This window comes from Sipha flava, unplaced genomic scaffold (genome assembly GCF_003268045.1).
Source record: "Sipha flava isolate LNK unplaced genomic scaffold, YSA_version1 66_pilon_pilon, whole genome shotgun sequence".
NCBI classification, from domain to species: Eukaryota; Metazoa; Arthropoda; class Insecta; order Hemiptera; family Aphididae; genus Sipha; species Sipha flava.
The window spans coordinates 351751-371777 of NW_020273606.1; the positions used below are offsets into that span (position 1 = coordinate 351751).

General features: G+C 26.1%; 1 long non-coding RNA gene across 5 annotated transcripts; it reads left to right on the plus strand.

The window, feature by feature from the left end:
- The first annotated feature begins 818 nt into the window (after nt 1-818).
- On the plus strand, nt 819-18074 carry LOC112691709. Of its 5 annotated transcripts, XR_003149342.1 has the most exons (5): nt 819-1080; nt 12955-13083; nt 14870-15001; nt 15750-15895; nt 17338-18074. It is a non-coding gene; the product is annotated as an uncharacterized LOC112691709 (long non-coding RNA). The 5 variants fall into 5 exon arrangements; XR_003149341.1 differs by lacking the exon at nt 12955-13083; XR_003149343.1 differs by lacking the exons at nt 819-1080; nt 12955-13083 and adding an exon at nt 14147-14206.
- The last annotated feature ends 1953 nt before the right edge of the window (nt 18075-20027 follow it).

Genomic DNA, 20027 nt, shown 5'->3' on the forward strand with positions numbered 1-20027 from the left:
TACATACCCACTTTATAATATCAAAATTTCATCTATCAAATGATGTATAGATTATTGGATACATTTTTGAATATATATTTTTAAGGAAGATACATTCGGTGTTAAAACAATTTTACTAAATATAATTAACAAATAAGTTTTTTTCCTATTTTAAACACAAGTGTTCAACTACTAAAATGAATTATTTATTTTTTCAGCAGTTTAGTTTTGCAATATAATTACTAACGATTTCTATAACTACAGTCCAATTAAAAGAAGATTGTGAACAAAATCATAACTAAAATTAATGACTACCAATCAAACCTACATAGAAGAGAAATTTTAATCCAAAATATTACAGTCAGTAACCCGTATAAAATTCAACAAAACAATTTGGCATTTTTCTAATGAAAATATCATTGCTGTTATGTTTTAACAAGTTTAAATGAAAAATAATTAATCTTAATCATATTTATGAATTTAATAATCACATTAATGAAAATATGATTATAATCCCAACAGATACTACTACCTAAGCACAAATCAGCCAGAAATTTTCAGTTTACTTGTGATCAGTAGCCCAATTTTTTAAAACAATCAAAGTAAAAATAAGTATATATAAATACTTGGGCAAGACGAGTGTTCTATTCGCACACCTGGATACCCAGTGATCGACGTCGATCAGACAAGGCATCCCCTGGGCATCTGTTGTGGAGAAATGATAGCACAGACGGAAAAACAATGATCGCGCACAGGAGCAGCAGCAGCAGCAGGAGAAGAATAGAGAGACGCCAATAAGGCAAGGCCTTAGGATGCCTTAGAAGAGAACACCTACCTACTGGCAGTGGTCGCGGACGGGCGTCCGTGCCATTTCGTGCGGCGTCCAACAACAACGGCAGCAGTCACAGCAGCAGCAGCAGCAGCAGCAGCAGCAGCAGACGTAGTACATCGGCGTCCGTCGTCCCGTTGGCGGCCGTGTGTACACGTAACGCGCGGTGTCCCGTGTCGTCGGCTGCGGCGGCGACAGCGACAACGACGGCGGCGGCGACGGCGACGGCGGCAGCAGTAACGGCAGCGGTACCGGACAAGAGCGACACACAGGTAATACAATACACCGGGGGGGCTCCCGAGTCGTTGCACACCACCGCGCGTATCAGTATGGCACTCAGTACATCGGACGCACACACGCACGCACAGCCACGCTCACCAGCGCACACACACGCTCTCGTCCGCACGCGCACACGCACTCACACATGACGCACGCTCACGCTTGCACTCACACACGCACACTGTACGTGTACGTTTATATATATATATATATATATATAGAGGCAGACACTACCGCCTCCGACGACAAACGATGCAGGCGGTTCGACTGTAGGGAAAAAAAAATTCCAAACGATGCAATTCTCGTGAACGTGAGTTAGGATTTTAGACGGGTTTTCTCGTCGTTTAGATTTTTCACCGGAAACGGTAACGATTAGTGCTATCGGCGGGCGCCCTCCTCGGTCGGGAAACGCGCGCGCGGCTCCGTCCCTCTATCGCCGGACCCTGTCCCTACGCCGCCGTGCCCACGAAATACCTGTTCTGTTTTATCATCGTACGGTTACGGTGACCAGTGGGACGGGTGGAGGGCGAATTAGTGCTGTCGGAGCGGGCACCGTGGAAAGGGCAATGGACACTGCGAATGATACAGACTGATACGGACGAGGTGTGCGTTATCACAAGCTCACATAGACGCGCGCGCACGCACTCGACGTGATACCATAGTATGCTGTGGTGATACCGGAAGCCGCTGTCGTCCGCCTCTGACTCCGTATGGTTACGTATCGCGTACGAAAATCCGTTTTCTTTTCTTGCGCTAACCGCGACCGAGGAGGGAATGTTTACGCGCACGGCGTTCGCTTGCGTGCGCGCGTGGAGCCGAAACGCGGTGGTGAAACGACGGTATCAAGTAGCGTATTTTCCACCAGTCGTTCCGTCCACCGCTCTACGCTCACGCACGTAGCTACGCCAATAATAATGGTAGTGTGTGGCCGTGTGGACAGTCGTCGCTGAACCAAGTGGCCCCTCTCTCGGGACAATAAAAAATATAAAAAGCCCAGTGTGGCCACCGGTACGATAACCTACCGTGTGGACGAGCGTCGCGCGACACGAGAACGACGTTCATTGTTTTCCTATTATTATTCTTTTTTTTTTTTCTGCGCTCATAATAATAACATAGAATTCGCGCGAGCAACAGCGTTATTATTATTATTATTATTATTATTATTATTGCTGCCGCCTCTTTATTTCGCTTCTCGAAATCGCACTGCTATTGTTGTCGGGTTATTTTTATACCGGTTTTTTTTTTTTTTTTGCATTTTCCGTCAATTCGGTTACCACGTGTGACAATGTCGTCGGATAATGAAGTACGAATAAATTACATCGAGCAATGAATGAGGTTCTAAACGACACCGGTCGGCGGTCGCCACTGGACAATAACGTTTTCGGCTCCCGTAGTTTTCGTCGGCAACAGTCGCAGCGGTTGCCAAAACGGTGCGGGCAAAACGATCGCTGTTCAATATCGTATTTTTAACAAATTTAATACAGTCTACATTTATAAACTTGAGTTAACTCGATTTTCAAGGCCAGTTGAATCAAATTATTACATAACGCACGACCCTGAATGTCAATCCGAAGTAGGCAAACCCTTAAATAAATAATAAAAACAATGTAAGCGATAATAGAAAAATGATTGTAACCAGTGTAGAGCAGTAAATAACACGATTTTAATAATTCCTTAAATATGCTGATATCCGTGGGCCTATTAGCCCTCTTAGTCATAAATATAAGGCACAGTTAGTCTACCGAAAGTATTTAATCTTGTAATAATATGGATGTTTGCACCTCCAAAGTTTTGTTCATGGTTGCACCACCAACACTAAGACGGACGTTTTCAAATTTAAAAGCGATATTAAAATAATTCTAGGACGACAATATAACAAAATAAAAAAACCATTTTGGCTGTGAAAACCTATTCCTCGTAATGTACATACTAATAATTGATTGCTGTCAGGTTAACAAAAAGCCGCGTGAGCTAGGGACTTGACGATATTTTAGTTGCAATTGGAGTACAGACAATTAAAAATGTTAAAATAGTTAATTTAATCTTACCTATGATTTATTTTTCAAATCTCAAATCAGAAATCTTTTAATAACTAAAATTCTGAATTCCAATAAATGAATCTATAGATATTGTTGAAACATTTTATAAATCCCCATTATTTTACTTGAATTTTCAAGGATTACATTGCATTATCATGGTTTTCGATATACTTTCGTTGAACTCAATTAGTTATGAATTTATGATAAATGTAGCCAAAATAACCTTGTATAGGTATACTTAAATATATTAGGAATCTAATTTTCCGAGTGACAAAATTACATTTTTATCGAAATGTAATTATATCGTCTAGACCATGTGTGTACGTCTATTAGTATAATATTATCTCCTAAATATAAACATTCGCATTGTATTGTACAGATTATTCATGTTCACACATTAATCATATCTACATTTAAACTTTAAACACCTTACTCCTATTTTTATTCTAAAAAAATTTCTTCAACAATATTTCTAATTTTAAGCGTAATTATTTAATCAATTTATTAAGCTATTTTTTTAAAAAGTTTATACTATTGTCTTCACACAAAGCACTTCCCTGGCGACGCAATGGATACTCGAGTATCGTCTGAGTAGGATATTCATAAGCAACTTCGCCACTAATTGATCTACTCTGAAGCTACAGTGAACCGACAAAATCTTTTCGTTTGATTATCATCGTTATTGTTGTTATTGCTGTTTGGATACATCCCATCGTAATAAATACAAAACAATATGTAATTACATACCTATTATGTTATATTTATTTTATATACAAATATAATATCTGTATACATTTATTATTGTCATATTTTTATAAAGACGGCCTAAGAAATAAAATATCAATAAAATTAGGTATTGAATTTCAAATACAACTGGATGCTTCTACGTCAGTGGTTTTTAACCTTTTTAAAAATGCGGCACACTTCATCTCCAACGAAATGTTCACGGCACACCAATCCATATATTATGTGAACCATATTTTGTATATATGTATATAGTTTACAGTCTACTTTATTAGATAATTATTTATTATGAAATAAATTAAAACACTCAATCTATTGCGACAGTAACGACGGGTATACAATAATTATTATGTATCTACGATTAGTTTAATCAGTTTTCATCGAATATCGATAATAAGTTAGTAAATACATACTTATAAAACAATTTATAGATTTATCGCGGCACATTAGTGTGGTGTTGATAATGGAATTAAATTAAAGAAATCATTTAAAATCTTCATTCAGATACTGCAATCGCTAATACACAAACTACTGAAATTATGCAAAATAATGACCTGAAAAATCATTCAACATATATTTCCTCTAATTTTTGTTTTTTGGTTAAAGTAACAAAAAGTTGAAAACATCAAATCTAACAAAAAATAAATCTTGCGATCGTGGAAAATCCAGAAAACAAATTAAATGAAATTCAAATAAATCTAGAGTTAAAAAATAAATTAAACTATTACTCTGAATAATGTTAATTTACAAAAAACTAAAACTATTAGAGATATTCTTCTAAATAAAAATAAAAATACGTTAATCTATATTGAATTAACACCATCTGAAATATGTCCCATTAATCTAGAAAATTTTAACCTAGAACACTTCTTCATCTGTAACAAGTCGATTTTGAGTCCTAATTTAAATTTAAAAATCTCCTAATACAGTGGTTTTCAACCTTTTCAACAATGCGGCACACTTCATATCCAACAAAATTTTCGCGGCACACCAATCCATATATTATGTGAACCATATTTTATATATATGTATACTATTTACAGTCTACTCTATTAGAGAGTTATTTATTGTGAAATATATTAATAAAATCGATCGATCGAGACGGTTGCGACGGGCATACTTACAATAAATATTATATGTATCTATGATTAGTTCGATCAGTTTTCATCTCGAATATCAATAATAAGCTGGTAAATGTATACCTATATAACAATTTATAAATTTATCGCGGCACATTTAAAGGGCGCTCGCGGCATACCGGTTGGGAACCACTGTCCTAATACGTAATATTCAATTGTTTCGAAGAAGACAACAATGAAAATGATTAGATGAATAATTACTAATTAATTAGTAATTCAAAATTTATATGATATGTACCGATATTTTTTATTAAAAATGTCATGTTTTTAATAAATATTTTGGCAAAATAAGAACATAAATATTTACATATTTTGACTTTTTTATTACGTGAAAGTCCACGTCCTGATAATAATAATAAAAGAAACTATAATATATTGTTAATGTTTTAATGATAAAGTATAATATTTATACCAAGGAAAAATGTTTTTACATAACTATGTAAAATAAAAATAAACATTATACGAGTTAATATATTAATATATTTTAGCGTATCTCTTCTAATTAAATTTAAATTAGTTATGCATTTACATTTCTGGTTGAATCCGAAAACCGCACACTTATGATTTCGACCCAAAAAAGGTCGATAAACAAAAACTGCACACTTTATCGGTCATTGTAGGTATAATAAAACACCGCATGTTTGTAGTGGGTTAAAACCGCACACTTTTAGTGCTAAATGACGGATAAGTTACGATAAACTACTATAAAATAATCATGCTAACACGTTTTAAGTCTTTAGTCACCACTCGTTATTTAGTCGGTTATTATTAACAGAATCGGTATAATTAGTTGTATACCTGTATAGTGGCTAAGACATAAGTGACTTTATTCATTTTTATAATGGATGTTAAAATTGTTGACAGTGATGAAGGGAGCTAAGTGTATATTACTTGATAATTTTATGTACGGCTTCTAATAGCATTCATGAAAGACCTCAAAAAATAATACGCAAATAAATGTCATCCATGTAAAATAATATAATTATCGGAAGCATTGATATAAGCTTAATAAGGAAGAAAGTATTATGAATGTATAAACTTCTATTAACTTTATCTAAAAGTTTGGAAGATGCTCCAAAATTTGTTTCAAATTGCAATATTTTAACCTGCAAAAATGAAAAAAATTACCTATGTGTATAAACAAAACGAAAATATTACTGTTACGTGTAAAAAAAATATTGTACTTTTATGTAATCATTGTAATGAATACTTTGCTAACGGTATTTTTCGATAAAAAGTCAAGTATTTTTTTCAACTTTATACTATACACAATGGAGTCGGAATTAGTATTTTCCTTTAACACATTTTTTTAACATTCTAAAACCGAATCTTGTTATATAAAAATTTGAGTCAATAATAAAAATATATATGTGGAGTAGTGATGAGAATGAAATCCAAATTTTCCGAAAATCCGAAAAATTTTAAGTTTTAAAATCCGAATATTTGAGTTTCACATTCTGGATTTTTGTATTCTGTATTCTTTTTGTTATAAATTCTAATGTAAATAAACGAACATTTTTTATTTTAAATAAAATAATTATTTGAACTTTAAAATTGTAAAACCTATACATATTTTTGCACTTCACTTTGTATTTAATATATAAATATATATATAATATATTTAATAAAACTATTATTTATTATGTCTTTTTGGATAAATTATTCTGATACTTATAAATTTTGTTACTAATTTTATATATAAATTGAATTTAGGTTGTAATATCTATATGTTATTGCGATATTGATAATTTTTGTTGTTGTTGTTATATTTTTGCTTTGAAAATGTTCGAATAAATATATTAATTCATTACAAAAAAAAAAAAATATGTGTATTTATTAAGGCTTTAATATAAGGAATCCTTAAACAAATATTAATTCAATGTTTCAAAATCAGAAATCCGGATTTCGAGTAAAATCCGAATTTGAAAGTATTTGGTTAGTATTTTGTTTTAATAACTGATAGTCATTTTAAACAAATAAATGTTATTTTAGAATAAAAACCGATAGCCAGATAAGATACATGTTGACATGTAGTATCAATAATAGTATTGGTAACAAAAAACAAATGTTAACCACTTATGTTGTCTCACTCTACTTATCTCTTACAGTCAAATGAGCGATATATAACTATCAATTATCTATCAATTTTTATTTTAAATTTTGGAAACACAAAAATATTTTACATGCAGATGTATTTTGGAAGTATATATATATATATATATATATATATATATATATATATATATACACAATATATACATATGTATATATATATATATATACAATATTATATATATAATATTGTTTTCAAAGTGAAATAATGTTGAAAGACATTAGTTGTACACAGTCAAATGTTGTATTATTTTACCTATTGAAGTTTGTAATATAATAAATATTTTAAATTGTATTTCTATAGAAATTTATAAATGCTTGATATTTAACTAGCAGTAATTTAATATTTAGTTATCATCCAATAGTTTATGAGATGTTAATTTACATATAAAAAACGTAATTTTAACTATAATAATTTGAAATATTGTACTGATAACCCACAAGAATTTTTTACAGTTTTTTTCAATGGGTAAATATTCATACTTAAAATATATGAGAAATAGACAGTTTTTATTTAAGAATTAAATGCCTTCTCAAGCTTATGAAACATTAAGTACTTAATTATTTATTTTTGTAAAATAATTGTAGTTTTCGGGTACATTTCAAGATAAGTAATCACAAAAAAAATCAAAGATTAAAAGATTTTTTTAAATTTCTTGCATTAAACACCCTTACAATTTTTAACACTAGTTTTTAATTTCTTATTGCAATTTGACAACTTTGAAGTCCAACTAATACTGAATTCAATTAAAGTCTGAAATAACATAAAATCAAATTAAAAATAAAAGTTTTGATGACAGTTCATCAACATAAATTTAACTATTTTGATTTTTCTCCAAATCCGGATTACGGATTTCGAATTTCATGAATCCGGATTTTCAAACTTCGGTAAATCTGGATTTTTCCCAACAATAGTGTGGAATAAGGACAAGTTGTAAATATTAACATTATTAATTTTGATTTTGAGATACCTAGAAAGTCATAATGTTGTATACAAAATATTTATTAGAGTAAAGGTCAAAGGTTGTAGATTCCATTTTGGTCGAACTTTATGGCGGAAAATCCAATCAATCAATAACCTTCGACGACCATTTCATGATAATCAAAATAAAATAAGTCAGTGGATTTAAGTATGTTTTGGATTACCATTTTTACCGGCGCATAAAGTTACTGATGCATTTGATGATTTAATGTCAAGAAGTTCACCATAAGATGTATGCACTGCATTCAGAAAATACATTTTTGATAATTACATCAAAGGACAGTTTCCGATGAAAATTTGAACCCATTCAATCAATGAAAATATAACTATTAGAACTACAAATGGTGCTGAAAAATGTCATCAGTGACGTGTGTAAACCAGTACCTGAGTGCAAAATATTGTTTGTCCAATTGAATAGCAAAAACAAATTAGTAAATACATAATAGTAATATTTTTAATTATTAATTAAATTTTATTTATTTTTAGGAGTACTTGTTTAACTGTTGGGAAGAATTTTTAATGACGATCGTATGAACTTGATTTCTTCACTTCAGATATATATATATATATATATATATATATATATATATATATATATTATGACGTTAATTATTTCAACCTATTAAATGTGTGTGGTTTTAAGAATAGATGACACTTTTGGGTACTCAGGTTTTATTTACACTATTGTGTCCACCTTCTTTTCTTTGATAATTCGAGAACTGTACATATGTATTTTTGGGCTTAAACTTTATAAATTTTATAATTAATAATAAAATACCATGCATGTATAATATGCATTGAATATAGTCAAGCCCGTATTTAAAAATGTGATGCCCCGGGCATATAATTTTTGTCCCCTTCCCTCAAAAAAAAAAAAAAAAAAATAATAATCTAACACTTATTATTTCGTCCATAATCAAGATTCTTTAATATTAAAATATAACTTATAAATGAAAATCGTTTAATATTTTTTTTTAATTAACAAATTAAACAAATTATAACATAATAAAAATACAATTTTGTTTTCATTTAAAAATTATAACATAATAAAACATACTATTTTCTTTTTTTTATTGTTTTATTTTTTTTTTTTTTCGTTAGATACCTACATCATTTTTAAAATTAATTTTGCTAAAATATTTTGCCACCCCTGAGATTTGACACCCCCGGGCATGTGCCTACCCGTAAATACGCCCCCCCCCCTAAATACGGGCCTGCATGTAGTATAATATTATTACTATATTAGTTAGCGTAAAGCCAGCGTATGTTTTAAAATAATATTGTAATTAATCTGCCAAATTATATTACAGTAGTATTAAAGTTATTAGTTTATTATGATATAGGAGGTACATACATATATTTTTAAATGTTGAAAAAATTGTTCTAATAATAATATAGCATAGGTAATTTTAATGTTTGGCACCATAATTAATAACATACAGAATTCGAACACTCCATAGCAGGCCCGTGCCCAGAAAATGATTAAGAGGGATGTTTCAAAATTATATATATATATTATATTAGGTTATGAAGTCAATAAAAAAATACACATTGGAATATCCAAGATCAAAAATATTAGAATCGAAAATCAATAAATGTCAATAAATATCTGAACAATTTAAACACCTGACTGGTCAGTGAAAATGCTTTTTTAAAACGCCAATTTGAGATTTCCGATGGACTAGGTACTTGAAACTTTAAAAGCACTTATTTTTAATGAAAGCGTATAACTTCTCAAAGTATAATATTATTATAGGTCAGCTCATTTATTTTGTTTGAGTTGCGAATCAATTTTTGAAAATCACGCAAACTTCGAAAACAAAAACAATTTTCCAACCCATGTTACTTGTAACAAAAATAACTAAAATGGACGAGAGGCACCTTTTGATTCACCATTACCTCTATGGTTTTGGGTCGTAAATCTATTTCAAGTCACAAATCATTTTTTATTTTTTTTATTATTACATACTGAAAAAAAAGAAATACAATTTATTTAAACCATAGATTTTGCAAACAACCTTCATACATGTTCCGTATTAAATAATAAAGGGACCGAAAAAACTAACCTGGAGAGAGGGTTTTTATGTTTTAATCGTCAATAGAAATGGAGAAATGGATGGAGGGGATCGATCGTTATTCAGTAAAGAGTATATGAACTCACATGTGTGATTGTTTATAATGTACGGGAATAATTGGCGGCGAAATATCCTAAACCGAGGGGCGTATTTTGACTTACTTCTAGGGGGGGGGACTGGAATGTTTTCTTTAATTCAGGCTCAAAATGTACAAATAAAATTGTTAGTAATATTTAAATCAGGTGAATTCTTAATATTTATGGTTTTTTTTTTTTTTAATCCAATTTCGGAACCACTTAGAATGGACGTTTGTATAATTATTTTTTAACACTTATCTGTATTTTGAAAGTTTCGCTTATGATTTATTTGATTTTTCACTAAGTATGGACCAGTGCTTAAATCAAAATAATACATATTGTTTACTGTTATGAGACATTTAAACGTTATAAGCAATTTAGCGTTTTGCGTTATTTAAATTAATGTAAAATTTGAAACGTTTTCAAATGTAGAGTATTTAGCAATCAATATTATGTAAAATAACATTACATATTTTAAATATGTATTACATTATATATATTACCTTTAACCAGTGGTGTATTAGTAAATATATATTTGTGTAATAATATATTTGTGGGTATACGCACTAAAAAAAATGTGGATATTAATCCTAAAATAAATTTTCTTGCTTCGCTCGACATTTTTTTTTCTTGATACGTTCGAAAAAAATTAATTAATACTTCGTAACTACATGTTTATAACTTCTATTAAGATTATAATATATAATACCACAAGATATACATTTGCAGCGCGTTATAAATTACATGATGCAGATTTAAGAATCATGGGCTGAATGTTCACATTCCATACTATTTTATTCAATGTTATTCACTACAATTTACAAAATATATTAAACACAGCGTACACTGTAATCTTCAACAGATAAATATTTTAATCATTTTCATAGTTCATAATAATTATTTCCAATGAACTATTAAATTATTATTATTTTTTTTTTTTTTGAGTTATTTTAGAAGCGTAACCTGTAAAATAATATTTTACATTAGGTATACGTCGAAAATCTGCTGATGGGTATACGTACCAATACATCCCTGCTTTTAACGATATTTTCTTTTTATAATTCTCATAACTCATAACTTATAAATAAAGCAATCATATTTGTTGTATAAAACAATAAAATCACATACCACGTAAAATATGTATTTATTGTGAATTTATAACTTATATAATATACACACCATATTATGGTGTATTACTACTAATATTTCATCGGTGTTCACCGAAATTATTTTTGATGAGGCAAGCTATACGGGTTCCGCGCCGACAATATCCGACGTATTTTCAGAAAGCATATTTATAAATTATAATTGGTAATGCTTATTTATATATTATTATAAATTTATTGCTGTTTTAAACATCCTTTTTATATATATTTTATTTAGATTACCTAGTAATTTAAGTCAATTTTACAAAAATAACCAAGTTCCATTTTATTTAGTTTCATATAATTTTATTAAAACGGGCATTTTATAGAACAGTAGTATTTTCTATTTTTTCTTAAATCGAACACCAAACATTTTAAAATTTATAATTTTTTTCTCTTATATCGATATTCTATCATTTATGTTTAACTCGTTATTTACCATTTCTATTGCAAATGGACATTTATAATAAGCAAATTTATTACTTTTTCATGAATAATTTGTATTTTAATAAATTTAATAATATATATATATATATTTTGACCAAGATTTTTGTGAAAACTTGAAAACTTTTGTGAGTTTACAATAAAAATTAGGTATTTATTTTTTTCTATTTTAATACATTTAAAAATCCTCATATTTTAATACGTTATAACTATAAAGTTTTCAATTATAATTTATTATTTAAATGAAAATTGATTTTTTTTTTAAATTATAGGTTTGGTATATAATTTAAAACAATGATAAATTATTATTTTAATATTAATTATTAGTTTTTCAACCGAAAAATATAAGTCATTATATTTAGTTATTTAACAATTACTGATGTATCAACTTTTTTTAATCGATTCTAGGTATACTAAATATTTGATAGTAAGCCATACAGGCAGAGGTTTATTTTTAAATTTTTTGTGGGGGGGGGGTAAAATATCATTATCGTCATCGTCGTCGTCAGGCCACGATGCGACAAAAAATGGGAGTTTTCATGCAAAATTAAATGCTAATTAGCTAATATGCTAAGTAGAATAATAAAATTTAAAACATTTTTTGGAAATATTTGCTATATTATTTTGCAAGTTATTAATTTACATAATATCAGAAGAAATAGCAATTGTAGTATCTGAATCTAGATTTGAAATATCTTCTTTCATTTAATTATAATATAATAATTGTAAATGAAATAAAAACTATATTGAAACGGTATGAAAATGTGAAATATTTACAAAATATGTAAATACTAATGAAATATTTAAAAATATGTATTTACATCAAAATATGTGAAAATATGTAAAATAAAAAAGGTCTCATATTATTCAGGGTGTTATAAAACGTGCTTATTTTTAATTAGAATTGAGAAAATCACATTCAATAAAAGTATGTAATTACATAAAAATCCGCGCCCTAATTATTAGTTATCTGAAAAATAAGTACCTGATAAATTGTTGTCTCAGTAATATCTAAATATAGACATAAAAGATTTTAAGTATTAAAATAAAACGATGTAAAAACGATATAATATAATATTATGAATTATGATAAGTTTTATTTATTTCTAGAATATATTGGCGGTGCTAAACACTCTTTTAGGAGATCTTAGCCTATGATGAGCGAGCATAGCGAGCTGCAAATTTTTTGATCATACAAAAAAAATGTGGGCCGCTGAAATCTTCTGCACCCGGGCCGAAGTACGTTTTCAGTCCGCCCCTGAATATATCGTATTACATAATATAGGATTATTTAATATATTCATTAGGACATTTTAATTTTGTTTTAGTCGAGTAAATTACAACTTAGAAAATATAAATAAAAATAATGTATTAATAGTGGAAATTTAACTGTTGCATAATAAAATATTTTATCAAAGACACGAAATACATATAGAGTCAATGGTTGATAAAACATTTACCTCATAGGGATCCAAGATAGTTTTATTTATTAATTTTAATAATTTAATATTTATATCTTAACGTTCTATTAGATGGTATTATATTTTATTTTGATAGGTGATTATAGACATAATCTATTTGATTAATAGAGGCAAAGTTGTATAATTTTATCAGGTTAATATTTTAACACCTTTACAATTTTTAACAACACTATTTTTTAATTTCTTATTGCAATTTGACAACTTTGAAGTCCAACTAATACTGAATTCAATTCAAGTCTGTAATAACGTAACATCAAATTAAAAATAAAAGTTTTAATGACAGTTCATCAACATAAATTTAACTATTTTGATTTTTCTGACTAAATAATTGAAAAAAACAGCCAAAGTTTTCTAAAATTGTGCAAACACAAACTAGATTGCCAACTCAAAATCGTATTATGATCATATTCATGAAATTAGTGATATCTATGATGTACCACTAAATATACATACATATAATAATAATATTAATTATTTAATTAATATAATAATATATATTTATTTAGACAATTATTATTATAAATGGTTTTATTGATTATTTATTTTTCCTTGGTTTATCAGTAGGTAGAAATAAACCAACGATTTCAAATTTAGTGTATTAGTAGGAACATTTAATAACACCCTAAAAAAAATTTCTGCTCAAAAAAAGAACTTTAAATAAATGTAAAACTCGAAACTTTATAGTTCTACTTAAAATAACAAACATTTTTCACACTCTTTTCTTCAAATTTTACAGTTCACAATCAATAAAATTGCTAAAATACTGTCAAATACTTCAATACAATTCAATAATTCAACTGTTTTTGACTGATAAGTGATAACGTTGGTCCGTGATAAGACTGAAAATTAGAGCTCCGATAATTCACCTTAATTTGTAATAGGTATTTAGTTTGTAATTATTTTCGTTAAATTCATAGAATATTGAAATGATGGATCTATTACTTTCTCTTCAAAAACAAAGAATTCTTTTATTAATATATATAGCAGTAAATTATGAAAATATTCTAGTTACCTACTTATTTCAACAATCACCATAATTTACAGATTAAAATTAGGTAATTTTTTGTTATTTGGAATAACAAGTTTAATTTATTAATTTATTTTGTTTGACCATTTTCGAAATTACAATTAATTACCTGTTTTATGTTAGTTAAATTTAAGTGCCTAATTAATATTTTAAATTGTTTGAACTTAGTATATCCTATTATTTAAAAATTACTGTCTATTTTTTAAGTTGGTGTCTACTTGTGTATTTTACAATGTGTTTTAAGGAACATAGAAAAATTACAGGTTTTTTAGATTTATTTATTGTTATTAGATTTGTAAATTATTTGATCATGGGAGTTCATGCTCACTATTTTTCTATTTTTTTTTTTTTTAAACTTATTTAACTAAATAGTTTTATCTATAACAAATTAAACTAAATATTTTAAAATATATCTATTAAATTTCAAGTTGGTATATTTCTTCTGATAGGGACAAAATATTAAGTTATATTTGTAAAATAAGCACTTTAAATATTTTTATAGATATTGAATTTTCAGGTATATTACATGAATAAGAGACTACTGACTTATATATCAAATGTTATTGTTGATAATCAATAAAATAGTCAAGTGGAAGAATTACACTTCAAATAAAATTGTTCAAGTATAATCTTTATACTTAATATTAAGGTTAGTAAATAGATATTTTAATTATACTAATAAACCATTTATTTAAGCATTATATAATATACAATAGGTATATATTTGTGAATAAAATACATAAAAAGTATAATTCATGCAAAAATTAATCATATTAAAATTATCACATTAATATTATTGGAATAAATATAGAAAATAATATTTTCAAGCATAAGTCATCTATTAAGTGCTCTTCAATGAAATTTGTTGTTTACATTTAACATATGAGTACTATTGTAATGCTGTTCTTCATATTTTTACATATTGTAAAACAACTAGGTTAACAAAATAACATTAAAGAATCATATTATATTATACAAATTATTTAGAACAATACTATCTATGTTTTGTCTGAAGATTTTTAAATATTCTAAGAAAGCTATGAACAAATACTTTTAGTGTATTAAAATCAAAATATTTAAAAGAACTTATTGTTTACAAAGCTATTTTACTTAAATGATTATGTTTTAGAGGCAATTAATTTCATTTTACACGATTAATAGATAAATTAAAACGACTCTGCCATTATGATTTTCATTAAAAGTTGTAAATTGTACATATCATCTTGGTTGTTCATATAATTATAATTCATAGGTATTGCCTAGAACTATAATATAATATTCAATATTTGTTTTGTCATATATGAATAAAAATATACTACAGTGATGTTATAATTGAATATACATTTTTATATGTAATATTAAATCTATTTTCTACTTTATTTATTAAATTGTTATAGGTCATCATTACCTGAAGTGAATTATGTCTAATGAAGTGTGAAAATGAATAAGAAAATAAGAAACCAGCTGTATTTATGAAATCATGGAAATCTAAAACAAAATAGAACGTATTGTTTTATCAAAAATCATTGATTAATTTTAAAAGGTTGTTCAAAATTAGTTTTTTTATACTAATATAATTTTTTTCTTACTAACTTTTCTTGATAAAAGAAATAGAAAATGTATGTATTTACCAACTTAAAATATTAGAATTTATGATCCTATTTACGGACTATTGAAACATATTACATAATATTAACTTAACACTTAATAGATATAAACCATTACTAAATTTGCTTTGATATTTTATATAGAATCATTGTTTTTGGTTCTATTCATTTTTTTATGCATTGAATTTTATAAAATGAATAAGATTTTGTTTTGATTTAAATTTTTTTTTAAACAAAAAAAAACCTTTAAAAAATTATTTAATAAAATATTTATTCCTTTGTTCGTTTGTAAATTTGTTTTTTTACCCTGGTCCCATACTGAATTATGATAATTTAAAAGTTTTCAGGTTTGATTAATAAATCATTATAACTTGAAGATAACATTAACTAAAGTTTATAAATCTTAAAAAAATCAAATAATTTTTATGTAGTAAATAGAGCATTTTAAATTATTAATATATATATTTTAATAATATTATGAACTGTTTTATCCTCTTTATATAATTTTCAAGTCTATTTAAAATTGTATTATTAAACAATAATCATTTGTTGTTAATTTTAAGTTTTTGAGTAAATTACTTTAACGACTACTGCCTTATGAACATAAAATTATTTATTTAAAAATATGATAATTACTTAGGTTACCCTAAACAATTGTATCTGTTAAATCATAGCACTTAATTGATTTAATATATTCTTGAATTCAGTGTAATAATTTAAATAGAAATAAAATTAATGAATAATTTTTAGTTTATGATCTTATATACGCCCAATACATAATAATGTTTGCTATAGAAATCAATTATTCTATAATTTATGTGTTTTATAATATATTTACTAATATAATCTAACTATTTATTTTTGAAATATATTATAATTTATATTAGTTATTTTATTCTGCTACAGAAATTTTCAGTTTATTTATTAATAAAATAAGAAATTCAATTGAAATATAAGCATCACAATTTCATCACTATATTAATTTGTTTTATAATTTAATATTTGAAAGTACTAAATATCTGGTATAATTATTTTATTATCTTCTAAGATGGTTAAACTTATTATTTTATTGATCTATAATAATTAAAACTAAATATAATATTGTACTTAAATATTCATAATAATTGATGGTTTAAAACAAATTTTATAAAGATAATATATAACCAAAATAAATAATATATATATATACATTTATTTCTTTAGATTAATTGAATTACATGATAATATCCTATATATATATATATATATATATATATATATATATATATACTATATATTATATCTATATTATATTATTTTGTATTTTAGACTTAAATTAATTAAAACATATGAGTGGTTTCAAATAAAAATGTTTTAAACCTTTGTTGCTATTTTTCAGATCGAAACAAATGGACCAGGAATTTTATAACTGATGAAAAGAATTGTCAAAACTAGTGGAGTTTACATTAGTACATTGTTTAATAACTATTATTTTATTTTATTTTATATTATTTTAAAGTAAAAGCTTGTATTCAAAGAAAAATATAATATAGTCTTACATTTCTTTTTTATTCTTATGTTTATGTTGAATAATTGTTTAAAAAATACCTTAAAGGTATGATTCTTTAGGACGTGACTTGTATGGCTGACAGTACTGGTTTTACTATTTTCATATAAAATAGATTTCCTACACCACCACAGCTGCATGCAACGAACGCTTGCGACAGTTAAAACGCACCGGCCACTTGACTGTTGACCAAAATGCTGTAAAATCCTTCAATTATTCTAGTAAGAAACAAATTGTGGGTTTTCCTTGTATTGCATATTTTACATAGTTAAGTTGCATGTTTGATTATTGTTTCTTTTCCGTTGATTTCTTCTAAAAGAAGAATTTTGATGAGAATTTTATTTCTGACTTAGTAACATGTCTGGTTTTATAATAAAAACTAAGGTGTGTAGTGCGTCGAATTTTGTATTGTAGGGAATCCATAATTGAACTGTGCGACCAAAATTTCAGTCGCACTGCGTCAGCTGCACGAGTCACGTTTCTACAATCTTGTCCTAAAGAATCACACCTTAAGTGTAATAAATATATTATAATGAATCTTATTTAGATTAAAAAAAAAACCTATAAAAATGAATGATCATTAAATTAATAAATGATTCGAAAGCAAAAAAAAAAAAAAATGTTCTTGAAGTTTTTAAAACTACTTCAGTTATTTATTTATTTTTTAAAGTCTTAAATAAACATATGATAAAATTTAAATATAATTTTATTGAAGTTTGAATTTTTAAGGTTATTTATATTAAGAAAATATTTTAAATTTAGTATGTCATTTATTGAATAATTGTTAAAAATATCTGATAATATAAATAATAACTAAAATTTTATAAAATTCTTTTGAAAATAAAAATACAAACATTTCTTATCTTAATTTGTAAGAGATAGGTTACATTTACTTTTACATTTTACATTTACATTACAAATTATATTTTTGCTAGAATCGCCTAATAATTTCTAAAAATTAATCCAAATCCATTATAAAAATAATAATAATATTCATTCATACATATTAGAAGAAAAAAAATGTCTTGTTATAAATTATATTTATACTATTATATACATATTATAAATTATAATTATAGTTTTATTTTGGTGTTGATTGCTTATTTTTCTTATTAGATATTACAGCTCAACAATTAATTGATTTTAAAGGTTGTTATTTTAATTAATATATTTTCAATTTAAAATAAAGAAATAGTATTTATTCACATATCTAATAAGAAAAATATTATTATAAAAGACTTTATTTATATCCAAAGTTAATGTTTTAATTTATTTAATATCTACTTACATTGATAGTTTAATATTTTGTAAATAATTATCAGTATTAACGAATCAGTTATATGATATAGGTACATTTTTTATACTATTGTTACCATTTAATACTTGTTTATTTGGTACCTACTTGAATTTATTTATTACATTTTAAGGATAGATTTTATCATTTGAAATCTTCAATTTAATTAATGTTACTTATTAACTTTAGGTAGGTAGACGTTTCTTAATAATTTATGATATTATATGTTGAAAAATTATAATTTATATAGAAATATTCTTAACTTATTAGTTATAATGTAGTTTATACTAGGTAAATATGTATTTAATGGCATCTTTAGGTTTTTCTAAACATTAACATTCTAGTTTTCAATCTATGCCATATTATTTTAGTTATCTCTCACTTTCAAAAAATGTATGAATACTGTGGTACTATTCCTGTTCGAAAAATAAGTCAAATGTAATTATATAAAAAAATTATTTAATTTTAGAAACGTTAATACAAATAATTCATTAAGATCGATATAATTTTGACAGTTTTTTACACATATATAATTAATACGAAAAAAAAATTAACACTTGAATATGAGATATTTTTATGAGCTTTCTTGTAATGTTCCGAGATTACTTGAAATTGCTGATGAACAAAGAATTTGTTATTCTGAAATAAATAAATAACATTCAATTAAAATTAGGTATTTAACGAAATTTAAATTAAATCAAAATTAATTAATTAATTTACTAGAATATATTGATTGCAAGTTAAGTTGGATACTTATTAAACATTTACTATAGTTATAATATTATTTTATTATAATACCTATTAGTTTTATTTGTTGAAATGGTGTCAGCTAACCAATAGATTTCATAAAATAGGTAGGGTACATAAATTATTTATGTAGTATGTACCTGTTGCCAAATTAATCAACCAATTATTAAAGTAAGTATATTTCAGATATTTTTTATTATTATAATAAAGATACCAATTAATTTAATATTCACTTACATTATTATAAACAATTACATTTTAAATTAACATTTTCATAAGTTATCAGATAAAATATAGGTAAGTACATAAATTAAGGTTAATTTTTATACTTTTAAATTTTTATAAAAAATATTACCTATCAAAAATTTTAGTATTTAAGATAGAATATGTTCATATTTATGTTGTCATAAACTCTATTTGAGTTAATCAGTATATACATATACACATACATTATTATCACCTAAATACCTGAATATGGTAT